Source organism: Triticum aestivum, chromosome 3D (assembly GCF_018294505.1).
Source record: "Triticum aestivum cultivar Chinese Spring chromosome 3D, IWGSC CS RefSeq v2.1, whole genome shotgun sequence".
NCBI classification, from domain to species: Eukaryota; Viridiplantae; Streptophyta; class Magnoliopsida; order Poales; family Poaceae; genus Triticum; species Triticum aestivum.
In genome coordinates, this window is record NC_057802.1 from 286673345 (window position 1) to 286684289 (window position 10945).

Consider the following 10945-nt stretch of genomic DNA (forward strand, 5'->3'; position numbering starts at 1 on the left):
GATGCCCCTGATGTTCCAGTTTAGGATATTCCAATTTCTGTTGTTATTCATATTGGAAACTTGCTTGAGAGATGCAAACCGACAAGCACCAGCACTTATCACCTTTTAAACCATAGGCAACCAGATATGCATTAAAAGTGCAACTTTTATAGTTCCAACATTCAGCAAAATATAGCCACCATCCAGTTCTAAGAGCATAAACAGGCCATTTCATACATAAGTTATTAGCCACAGGCCAGCAACCAATATTACAAGAGCCAAATCCATGCAAAATATACTTAGAGTAGGTCCTAAAATCTACTGAACCCCTCCTGGCCTTGCATTTCGTTAAGTGCTTAATCATTCTTGCACTGTTGTAGCTGCCTCTTCATTCTTGTCCATGGGTACCATGTCCAAGGCTTCCTGAGATTTTTTCTTCTGCTTTTTGCTCAATTGCAGCTCCAGCTCATCTTCAGCGACCTTACAAAAAGATTTAGTCAGGTTTTTGACTATTGCTTTTGATATGATAGGAGGAGTAGCATTGCAAGGTAAACATGAAGAAGTATGGCATGGACCCCTCTTATATCCTTCATTAATTTTACTCATTCTGTCACTTCTCCTTACCTCTGATTCCACTAGAGGTGTCTTTCCTCCTCTCCTCTTCTTGGCATTGTCATTCCCAAAAGGAAGGAGTAGAGCTTGTTCATGGTTTAGCTCCTGAGGCATCTCACTGCTTGACTGTCGAGCAGCTTGAGCTTGGCAAACTTTTTCTGGAGTCACACCAGGAATATGGAAAGTGATAGATTCTTCAGTCATACTAGGTGCAGTCAGTAATTCCCAAAGTGTTGATTTGAGCATATTAATAGTCCATTGAAATTTTTCTGGAGTCATAAGGAGGTGTATAATGAAATTGAACCAACTTACTGGTATCTGAACTGTAAATGCAGCCGAGGCCTCATCTGGTTTTGTTGCAAAATGCTTCTTCCATAAAAACAATCCTTCCTCAAAGATTACTATATCAGAAGAAGATGCAGCCATAAGTTGTAATTGTTTGAGAACCAGCATAGAGGCACCCTCAGGAGAATTATTGAAGTGCACTTCAAGTAGTTCAGACCATGTAAGTTTATTGGAATCTGCATTATTACCTGGGTTTTCCTTCAGAGCTGGTAAAGTTAATGCAGCTGTTGTTGTGCTATAGACTCGTTTTGCAGGTACTGAGGCACATGATCAGAAACCACCAGACGGTCAGAGATGTTGTTATCACTTTGCTCCCCCACCAGCATATCAATGTTAGGGGCTGACACTTCAATTGAAAGAACAGATGGAGCAGATACGGTATGCACTGCAACAATTTGCTCAGATGTTGCAACAATTTGCTCTTGAGCTGAAGCACTGCTACTACCAAGCTCCATGGTGTTAAGCACTGGCTCTTGCTCCTCCTCAACTTCAGCATATGCATTAATAAGACATTGTAAACCAGATCCCAGAGAGTGCAGACCATGATTGACCTCACTAGTAGGGGCCAAAACATCCAGATGGTTGAGGTTAGTGGAATCACCCTCAGAAACAGATACAGTGGTGGTAGTGCTAAAACCATTCTGCAGAGGCATGTCTTGAATCATATCTTGGCAAATATCTTGAACCTGTTGCTGAACTGCTTGCTCCACTAACTGAATTGGTGGCTGCTGAAAAACCCAATGTCCATCCTGTTCCCACTCATCTTCATTCATCTCATCATCTTCATTGTTCTGCAGAGCATGATTGTTCTGACCATTAAAAGGCTGCATAGGCAGAGGGTGTGGATCCTCTCCTAGAGGAGGAATTGGATCTTCATCTGCAGGCCCACCTCCAAGTAGCTCCTGGTGAATAATCTCAACCAAACTAGACCAACCATCTTCTTCAAAAGATTCACCTTCAGACCATCTGATGCTGTGAGGGATATGTACCAGATCTGTCACCCTAACCTTGGCAATGATTCTGCCCTGCTCCCTGGGGTCATTTTCCCAAGCAATCAACTTGCCCCACTTACTAATCGCAGTAGCTAGGTCATCAGTGGTCTGATAGTCAAGAGGGATGCCTAAAATCATAATCCAACACACCCTATTGAAATAGATTCTGCGCCAGTTTCTGCCTTCGTTATGTTTCACAAAGGAAATGGCAATATCCCCATAGATATGTGGACTATTGCTGACCAATCTGTCCCTATTGCGGACATGCTGAAACTGCACAAAAGCCTCTCCAATGGGACATCTCTGAACTGATCTAACTCCCACGTGCATGACCTCATCGAGAAATTCCTCTATAACCGCTCTGACATTGGGGAAAAGTATCTGGTCTGGCAGTGGATGGATGGTGGCCACAGCAAAATCTTCATGGAGCGGGTTGCACCACGGTACCACTGCGTGGGAAACTCCAAGCCTCCCTTCCACTGGGATCACTTCGAATCCATGAGGCAGAAAAGGAACTGGGTCGAAAGGAATATTGGCCATGGTGGTCTGTTCGAATGGCCGAAGGTGGTTTTGCTCGTCGGAGACGGCGAGGTGGGTGGAGCTTGAGGTTTGAACAATGGCTGAAACAGAGGAAGGTGAAGCAGAATGCGAGGAGACAGGCACTCGTTTTGGTTGGCAATTGGGAAAGAGCCCCGAGACCAGCTCCCCAAAAGAGGAAGCTAACTTAATCGGTGGCGCGGGTCCATGGGCACGAAACCAGCTTGCTATCACCCCGTCAGCCCAAGCACATTCCGGGGGCCCAACAAAAGGATCGTATGTGATATGAGGTTAAAGCCCAGTGAGGCGAGGTTGGGTGCAGAATTTTGCCATGTGGCCCATCATGCCACATGCAAAGCACGTCAAACGTGTCCGCTCATTGTTACATTGATCCTCATGCACCTCATTAGCGGCCACAATTGTAGAGGGATTAGGGGGCACATTAAGGGAGTTATTATTGGGTATATTCAAACGTGATGAATGCTGGCCAAGCGTGGATGGATCAGGGGCGGACAGCCGTTGGAAAACCGAAACCGGCTGCTGTGCCGGTGAGGCCGTACGGCGGTCACTGCCGGCGACCACCCGTCCATTGCGGCCAACCAGTGACCATTCCTCCTCTTCTTCCCGATAAAACTTGATCTCCTCTTGAATCCAACAAGGGCCACCATTACCCCAAAGGCTAAAAACCATTTCAAACTCTTTCTCGGAGATTCTACCCGCATTGTAAACCTCAAAGCCCACAGATTTAGAAGCCACATAGAATTGGAAAGATCTATCTTTCAATAAGCGAACACGAAAACCTTGTGGATAACCACCAAAGCAAGCATGTAGAGCCACACTAACCGTATGGACATCGAGGCAGAAAGTGGCACGGCAGAAAGATACCACCAAGGTGAACTCCTTTTGTCTGAATCCCGAAGAGAAAACCACCGGGTGTACAAACTTTCTTCTCATCTCCGCTTGAAAAGCTTTGCCACGCAAGAAGTTGAGCACGGGAGGGGCCATGACTGGCCAGAGGTCTTTGGGGCGGCCGTGGCCGGAGTGGCCGACGGCCGGAGGGGTGGCCGCTGGGGCCGGAGTGTCCACCGGCGCAAAATCGCCAAGGGAGTCGCCTGGGGGCCTAGGGAGTCGCCTCAGGACGATGGACCCTCATCCTCGCATTTGTGGTTTTTTGCTGGCTGTTAGATCTCCTTCTGAGCATGAGCAATGTAGATTATAATTCTTCACAGAATTCACAGCTTGGGACACATACCAAGGGCCGGTCCTTGGTACAGCAAGTAAAACAACAATGGGTTTTCAATGAATAACAATAGATCCTAGAATAGATTCAAATATTTAGTTGCATGTATAGAAAATGTCAACATAAAAGGGATTCAAATATTTGAATTCGAGATGATGATACATGTAATTCATACTCGAACCAAAATTGATCTATGAAACAAGCATACTCATATGAATTCACGCGCATCTATGTTATTTAATATGTAGATATTACTGATCCATACATTTTAGTAGAACAGAATTTGGTTAATTTTTTTTGAATTCAACCTTATATTTTGAGATCATTGTATTTGTAAATCATATTATATATATAAAGGAGTAGAATTCTTTGTTGTGCTTTTGAAAGTATATATAAAAAAATGATGTATATAGAATTTTATTCCAATCGAAAATGGATCCTGCCCGAACAAAAATAGAATACAAACTGGATTCGAATTGAGTTGGCACGGTAAACATGCACTCTTTCTCTGCAAAAATTTGAACGAAGCGGGGAAAGTCGCAATAACCGCCTGAAACCAAAATCTACGAGATGGAAATTACTGCCTATCCCTGACACGCAAAGCCTATCGACTCGATTTCTATAGGTTTTGATAGGGGTAGGTTTGTAATTTCACTCAAACGTGACATAACCGCCTCTCACCCGGATTCATACACGGTGGGCGCCAAAACACAGTGTCTCCCCGGCCGAAATCGTCTCCCTCCCCGATTCATACACGGTGGGCGCCAAAACAAACTCTCGTCGGCCGAAATATTCGTCGGCAAATATTCAGTATATGCGAGATTACCGTCCTATCCCCAACTGACTAATATTGCAGTGATGTAGGAAATTTTAAAACGGGGGGCAAGTTTGTAAATTTCCTCGCATTTGAGACAAGCGCGCCCTGAAGACATGGTTCCCCCTTCCTCTCTCCCTCCATTTCCCCATTCGTACTCCGTGGGCGCCAAAACACCCACTCCACCCTAGCCTTCTCCGTCCGCCACCCCACCCACCGTCGTCCTCCTCCACCATGCCGGAGCTCATACCCCGATGCCATCGTCCATTACAAGAGATCGACCTCTCTCATCCACGGCTTCGGACCAGGATCCTTGCATCCCGTCCTCTCGCTTCATCCCCGCCGTCGTCCACCTTGCCGGTGCCGCTCCTACGACCATCTCGTCCATCGCGCCGGGATATTTCCCCCGCCGCCACCATCTACCCTCCTAGATCTGCTTCCACGCTGACGATAGCCATCGCTACTGCAGCACCGTCAAATTCTATATACGACACCACACCAGAGGCGGTACTCTTTCATATCTGCTCAACTTATTTATCGCAGCAAGAAAATAGACCGCCACTGCTTTACTGTGATTTCTTTTCCATCACTTACTTTTTTAGTTGAAAGCAAACATTGCTTGCGAAGTTTCCTTTGTCCGATTTGCACCTTCAGATCCGCCATGGCACGCTCAACACTATACTCGTAATGCTTATGGTTTTCCCTTTTATATTCCACACTAGTTAAATGGTAGTAGACTAAATTTCAAAATTGGTTTAGTCGATTTTTGAGAGCTCGCCGGAGTTCGCCGGTGGGAAGGAAGGGGCTCGGGTGGGGACAGTGGTTGTGGGGGGCGGTGGCCTGGTAGTGGTGGGGCCTCGCCGAACAAAGAAAACTCGACGCGGGTGGGGGCGGGGGTGGGGGTGGCGGAGGAACACATGCGGTGGGGGCGGTTCAGGGTAGGGCGGGGGGAGAGGGGCCGGTGGTTCGGCCGGCGGCCCGTGCGGTGTTCTGTAGGGGAAGAATCGGAGACGAGGAAGAAGGGTTAGGAAACGTAGGATCTTCATCCAACCGCCTGAAATGGTCGACTGGCCCAAATGATGAAAGTCACGCGACTTGCATGCAAACATTCCTTTATATTCAGTACCATCATCATAGCTGCTTAGCACTGTTCCTCAATCCATCAAGCTAAAATCTCATAATTCCAAACTTGTTGCTCAAATACGAATCTGATATGATGCTGATACTACTCAAACAGATAACGTTTAATCGGTCAGCTAATGTTCCTACTTTACTTTCGAAAAGCACGTGCACCACATATAGAGAGACAGCAGGGAGTTGCATTCTTAATGCGCTCTGGTTCATCATGTGTGGGCACTGCGCAACAAACATTTTATTATCCAAAATCTGCTTGCTCTTCTTTAGCATGTTCCTCTTCTGTTCTTCTTTAATAAGTACTCTCTCCATTCCTAAATACAAGTCTTTGTATAGATTCCACCATGGACTACATATGGAGCAAAATGAGTGAATCTACACTCTAAAATGTATCTGTATACATCTGTATGCGATCCATAGTGGAAATCTCTGCAAAGACTTATATTTTGGAATGGAGGGAGTATGATAGTAGTACACTATGTTCCTTGTAGTGAAGAGGAGCAGGGACATTTGCAGTGTAGAGGTCTATTCGGTCGGTTGTGATGGACACTTTCAACTTTTCGGACCTCTTTGACTCGTAGGATTTTGTAAACATAGGAATAGGAATTGTAGTGGCCTGCCCACTTGAATCCGATAAGATTAGTAAGGAAATGCGGGGAGCTGTGTCGCCTTTGAGAGTTACACTGATATTAACAGTACCGCACCTTCAGTTGAAGAGAGCTGGTATCCGAAGCCTTTCTAGCCGTACCGGCAATAGTAGCCCATATTTTCCAGCAAGTTCCACTTTCCTGATTTTACTTGTGATGCTTACCGTTTACCCGTTATATCTACACTATGATCTGTGTAGCTGCTTTGTGTTGCACTAGCAGTAGTCCACTCTTGACACTACAAAAAAATACACTTCCGTGATGATACGTGTTTGTCACAGTAGGTCACATTTTTTGTCATGCATGTACATCCATGACGATTTTACGACAGAATCAAGATAGTCATACCTGTGCTGTTGTAGAAGTGTTCCATGACAATACCAAAATTATCATCACAGAAGTGTTCACTTCCATGACGATAAATTGCGCTTCATGGATGTGCTTTCATCAAGGGTAACCGACATGTGGCATCGACCGTAACGGGTCACCGTTAAGCTATCGGGTTCCGGTTTGGATCCAATAACCCGTTAACAGCCCGGACCAATGGGGATTTTCCACGTGTAAAATCATCATTGGCTGGAGGAAACACGTGTCGGCTCACCGTTGGGGCAGATGTCATCCACTCGTTGGACCGAAGGCGCCTATGATACATCGACAACAGAGGCCCATTCCTGTGAAAAGGCCAACCCGATTTGACTTGGTCAAAAGGTAGCGGGCCGACCCACGGAAAGCCTATTAACGATGTGTTCACATATAGCCCTTTTACAGCCCGCTAACCCAGTGCCTGTTACGGCCTATCTGAATTAGGCCCAGTAGCGTCATCTGGGCCGTCCAATATGATTCCAGCCCATTGCAACTTCCGGCCCATGTATGGCCCATGACGTCTTTCGAGCCATATGAGGCCCTTTGTAACTCTTGGCCCATTAACACCCGGTGGTGAAACTGGCCCGTAATGAACAGTGTATCGCTCTATACCCATTAACGACCCATTATTCCATTGGGCCGTTTCCAGCCCATGTTATCCTTCGGCCTTCTCAGGGCCCATTTATTCTTGGGCTCATTTCCAGCATTCGGTTACTTACGGCCCGTTACTGGCCTTTTCTGCTTGTGAGCCAAATTCAGCCTGTGGTTACAGTCGGCCCGTTTGTGGCCCGTTAATCCCCAGGGCCATTTTCATAGCGTCATCAAATACGGCCGATTAACGATGGCCCGTTATGGTCGACCCATGAATGGATGATTCCAACTCTAGCCCGTTTACGGCCCATAATGCAGTCCGTTATTGGCCCATGTTTGGCCAATCGATCATACGACCCGTAGAAGGCCCATTGATGCTACGCCCCGTAGAAGGCCAATTGTTTCTACGGCCCGTAGGAGGCCCATTGTTTCTATGGCCCGTAGGAGGCCCAGGGTCACTACAGTAAATATGTAGCCCATGGTTATTGTGGCCTAGTTTTTAAAAATAGCTCATTGCGGCCACTAGCAACCGCAGAAAAAGAACTGCACTGACTACAAGCAAACAAATAAATAACACAACAAGGAAATAAATAAGCAAGCAAAATACGCTATGCTATCATGGCTATTACACATATTACATCTACTGGGCATCAAAGTTCGCCACCAGTACAAATATAGGGAACAAGGCAGCATATCACATACACTGGTTGTCAAAGTTGGCGACCAGTGCAAATAAACGCCGCAGCAAAACAAGTCCAGAACTGAAACCACTTCAGAAGAGCTCAAGAAACAATATCCTAGGTGCCCATAATGCTGGCAAGATGCTTAGCAACTTATTAACTTTCTCTTGTTTGGCACTTAAATCCTCCAGCGCTTCCTGTTGCACGAGAAAGTATGCATCTGAATTCTGCAGGGACTTCATCAGTCCTTCGGCTTCCTATCGCAGAACATCTGATCGATGCCTTTCAACTTGAAGTTGATACTCAAGAAGCCGAACTGATTCAGGCAGCGAGTTCGAAGAGCTGGTGCCAGCAGTAGTGGCCAGTAACTCGAACACTACATCAAGATAGGACTTTGGGGTTGTCTTAGTGTCTTCAATATTGTTTTTATCAGCTTTGTCGGCGTCCTGGGAATGGGGGTACCCAGATCTGCCTACCTGCGGCCCATGGCGTGGCTCCGCCAACGGCCTGGTACGACCCATCTTCAGCAGCAACCACTCAAGACCCCCGCGAGGGGCCAAGCCTCGCGAGGCGGACGACACCAAGACCTCCTCAGGGGCAGCCTTTCTAGACTAGCTCCTGAGGAGCGGAGATATCTATGCAAGGGGCACCTCTTGAGGTTCACGTCACGTGATCCATGACGATCAAGGCCAGGCGGGCGCTGTCGGTGTCAAAACCGGCGGATCTCAAGTAGGGGGTCCCGAACTGTGCGTCTAAGGTCGTTGGTAATAGGAGACAGGGGACACGATGTTTACCCAGGTTTGGGCCCTCTCTGTGGAGGCAATACCCTACTTCTTGCTTGATTGATCTTGATGAATATGAGTGTTACAAGAGTGGATCTACCACGAGATCGTAATGGCTAAACCCTAGAAGTCTAGCCTATATGACTATGGTAATGTGTATATGCTTTCCGGACTAACTCCTCCAGTTTATATAGACACTGGGAGGATCTAGGGTTTACATAGAGTCGGTTACATAAGAAGGAATATTCATAGTCGGTCGCCTAGCTTGCCTTCCACGCCAAGGAGAGTCCAGTCCGGACACGGGTACAGTCTTCGGCCTTCATGTCTTCACAGCCCATCAGTCCGGCCCACGGATAACAGGCCGGACGCCCGAGGACCCCTTAGTCCAGGACTCCCTCAGTAGCCCCTGAACATGGCTTCAATGACGAGGAGTCCGGTGCATAGATTGTCTTCGGCATTGCAAGGTGGGTTCCCTTCTGTCCGAACTTCAAGATAGTCTTTGGACGCAACGATAGTATCTGGACCTGTAACGCATACCACACACAACCGCGGAGAGGATATAATACTTGCACAAGTCTAATCTGCTGACAATTTTTACAACATGACGTCACGTCTGCCCGGACATAATTTTGAACCGTTTTTGTCTGCCGCTCCACGTTTCGAGACGCGGTTGCAATCGGCACATCTTGTCAAAGCAGAGATCGTGTCCCCTTATTGCGGGATTCTCATCAATGCGGGCATGGGTGACCCAACCGCGCCGTTTGCACGACCCTTGAGAATAGGTGAGTTTAAGGCGAGTGGGGAGGCGCTTGATATTCATGGCCTTTATAAGGGGAAAAGGATTTCCTTTCTTTACCCACACCTTGGTTCCTCCTCAGCCCTTCCGTCCCTGAGCTCCACCGCCCAAGCTTTAGCCTTTCCCTCGTCCGAGAAAGCACTCCAAAGATGTCCGGATCCGGAGCTGGAGGCAAGTGGATGGCCTCCTCCGTCAAGAAGAGGGATATCAAGGAGCTCCGGGAGGCCGGATATCTGGCCAAGGAGATCGCTCACAGACTCCCGGCCAAGGGACAGGTCGTCCCTACTCCGGAGCCCCACGAGAGTGTTGTGTTTCTTACACATTTCGTCCGCGGGCTGGGCTTCCCTCTTCACTTCTTCGTCCGTGGACTGATGTTTTACTACGGGCTAGACTTCCATGACCTAGCCCCCAACTTCATTCTCAACATCACGGCATTCATTGTCGTGTGCAAGGCCTTTCTCCGCATCCCACCTCATTTTAGCCTATGGCTGAAAACCTTCAATGTGAAGCTGAGGTGGTGAGCGGCCAACAAGCAGAGTGCAGAGGCGCCATGGTGGGCAAGATGCCCAACGTTACCTGGCCAGAAGGCTCATTCGCGGAGACGGTGAAGGGGTGGCAATCGGGGTGGTTCTATATCACCGAGCCGCGCGACGCCAAATGGGCGGCGGCCCCCGAATTCCGATCCGGAACCCCGATGCGGCTCACCTCCTGGCAAGAGAGGGGTCTAACCTGGGATCCCTCGGAGAAGTTGAATGGGCTTTAGACGTGCGTCCAGAACATGATAGACAGGAAGATCAAGCTTGTCAACGTGGTCCAGGTCATGCTCATTCGTCGGGTCCTTCCGTGCCAACGCCGGACTTGCTATCTGTGGGAGTACGATACGGCCAAGCACTAGACGCTACTAGAGCTCTTCGGCACGACGCACGAAGAAATCTGGAAAGTGCTCTTCAAGGCCGGCGAGACGCCACCGCCCACGACCGAAGATCGCGGGCTTAGCTTAAAACGCCAGGCTAACTCGGTAAGTTCTTTCAATGTTTTCAAGGTGTACCCTTTACTAGCATATTTTGAGAAAAAGCCTAAGCTTTCCTACCCATGTTTTCAGGCCTGGATCAAGGTAGCAGATGAGATTAACTGTCCGGCTCCGCTGCCTGAAGACCAAGAATTCCCATTACTGACGAGAATGCTTTTTCTAGCACCTTATGAGGTGTCGGAGAAGATGGCCAAGAAAGCGGCCAAAGGGGCCACGAAGGGCCCTCGCCGAAAAGGCGCTCCGGACGTGACGTCCGAAGACGATACTTCCTCTTCGTCCGCTGACGACGATGATGAAGAGGACAAAGAAAACGACTCCCCACCTGAAGTGGGGAGGAAGAAGAGAGTGGCCCCCACAAATCTAGAGGCGAAAGCGCCTAAGAGGTTAGAGGCTCCCTCGCGGA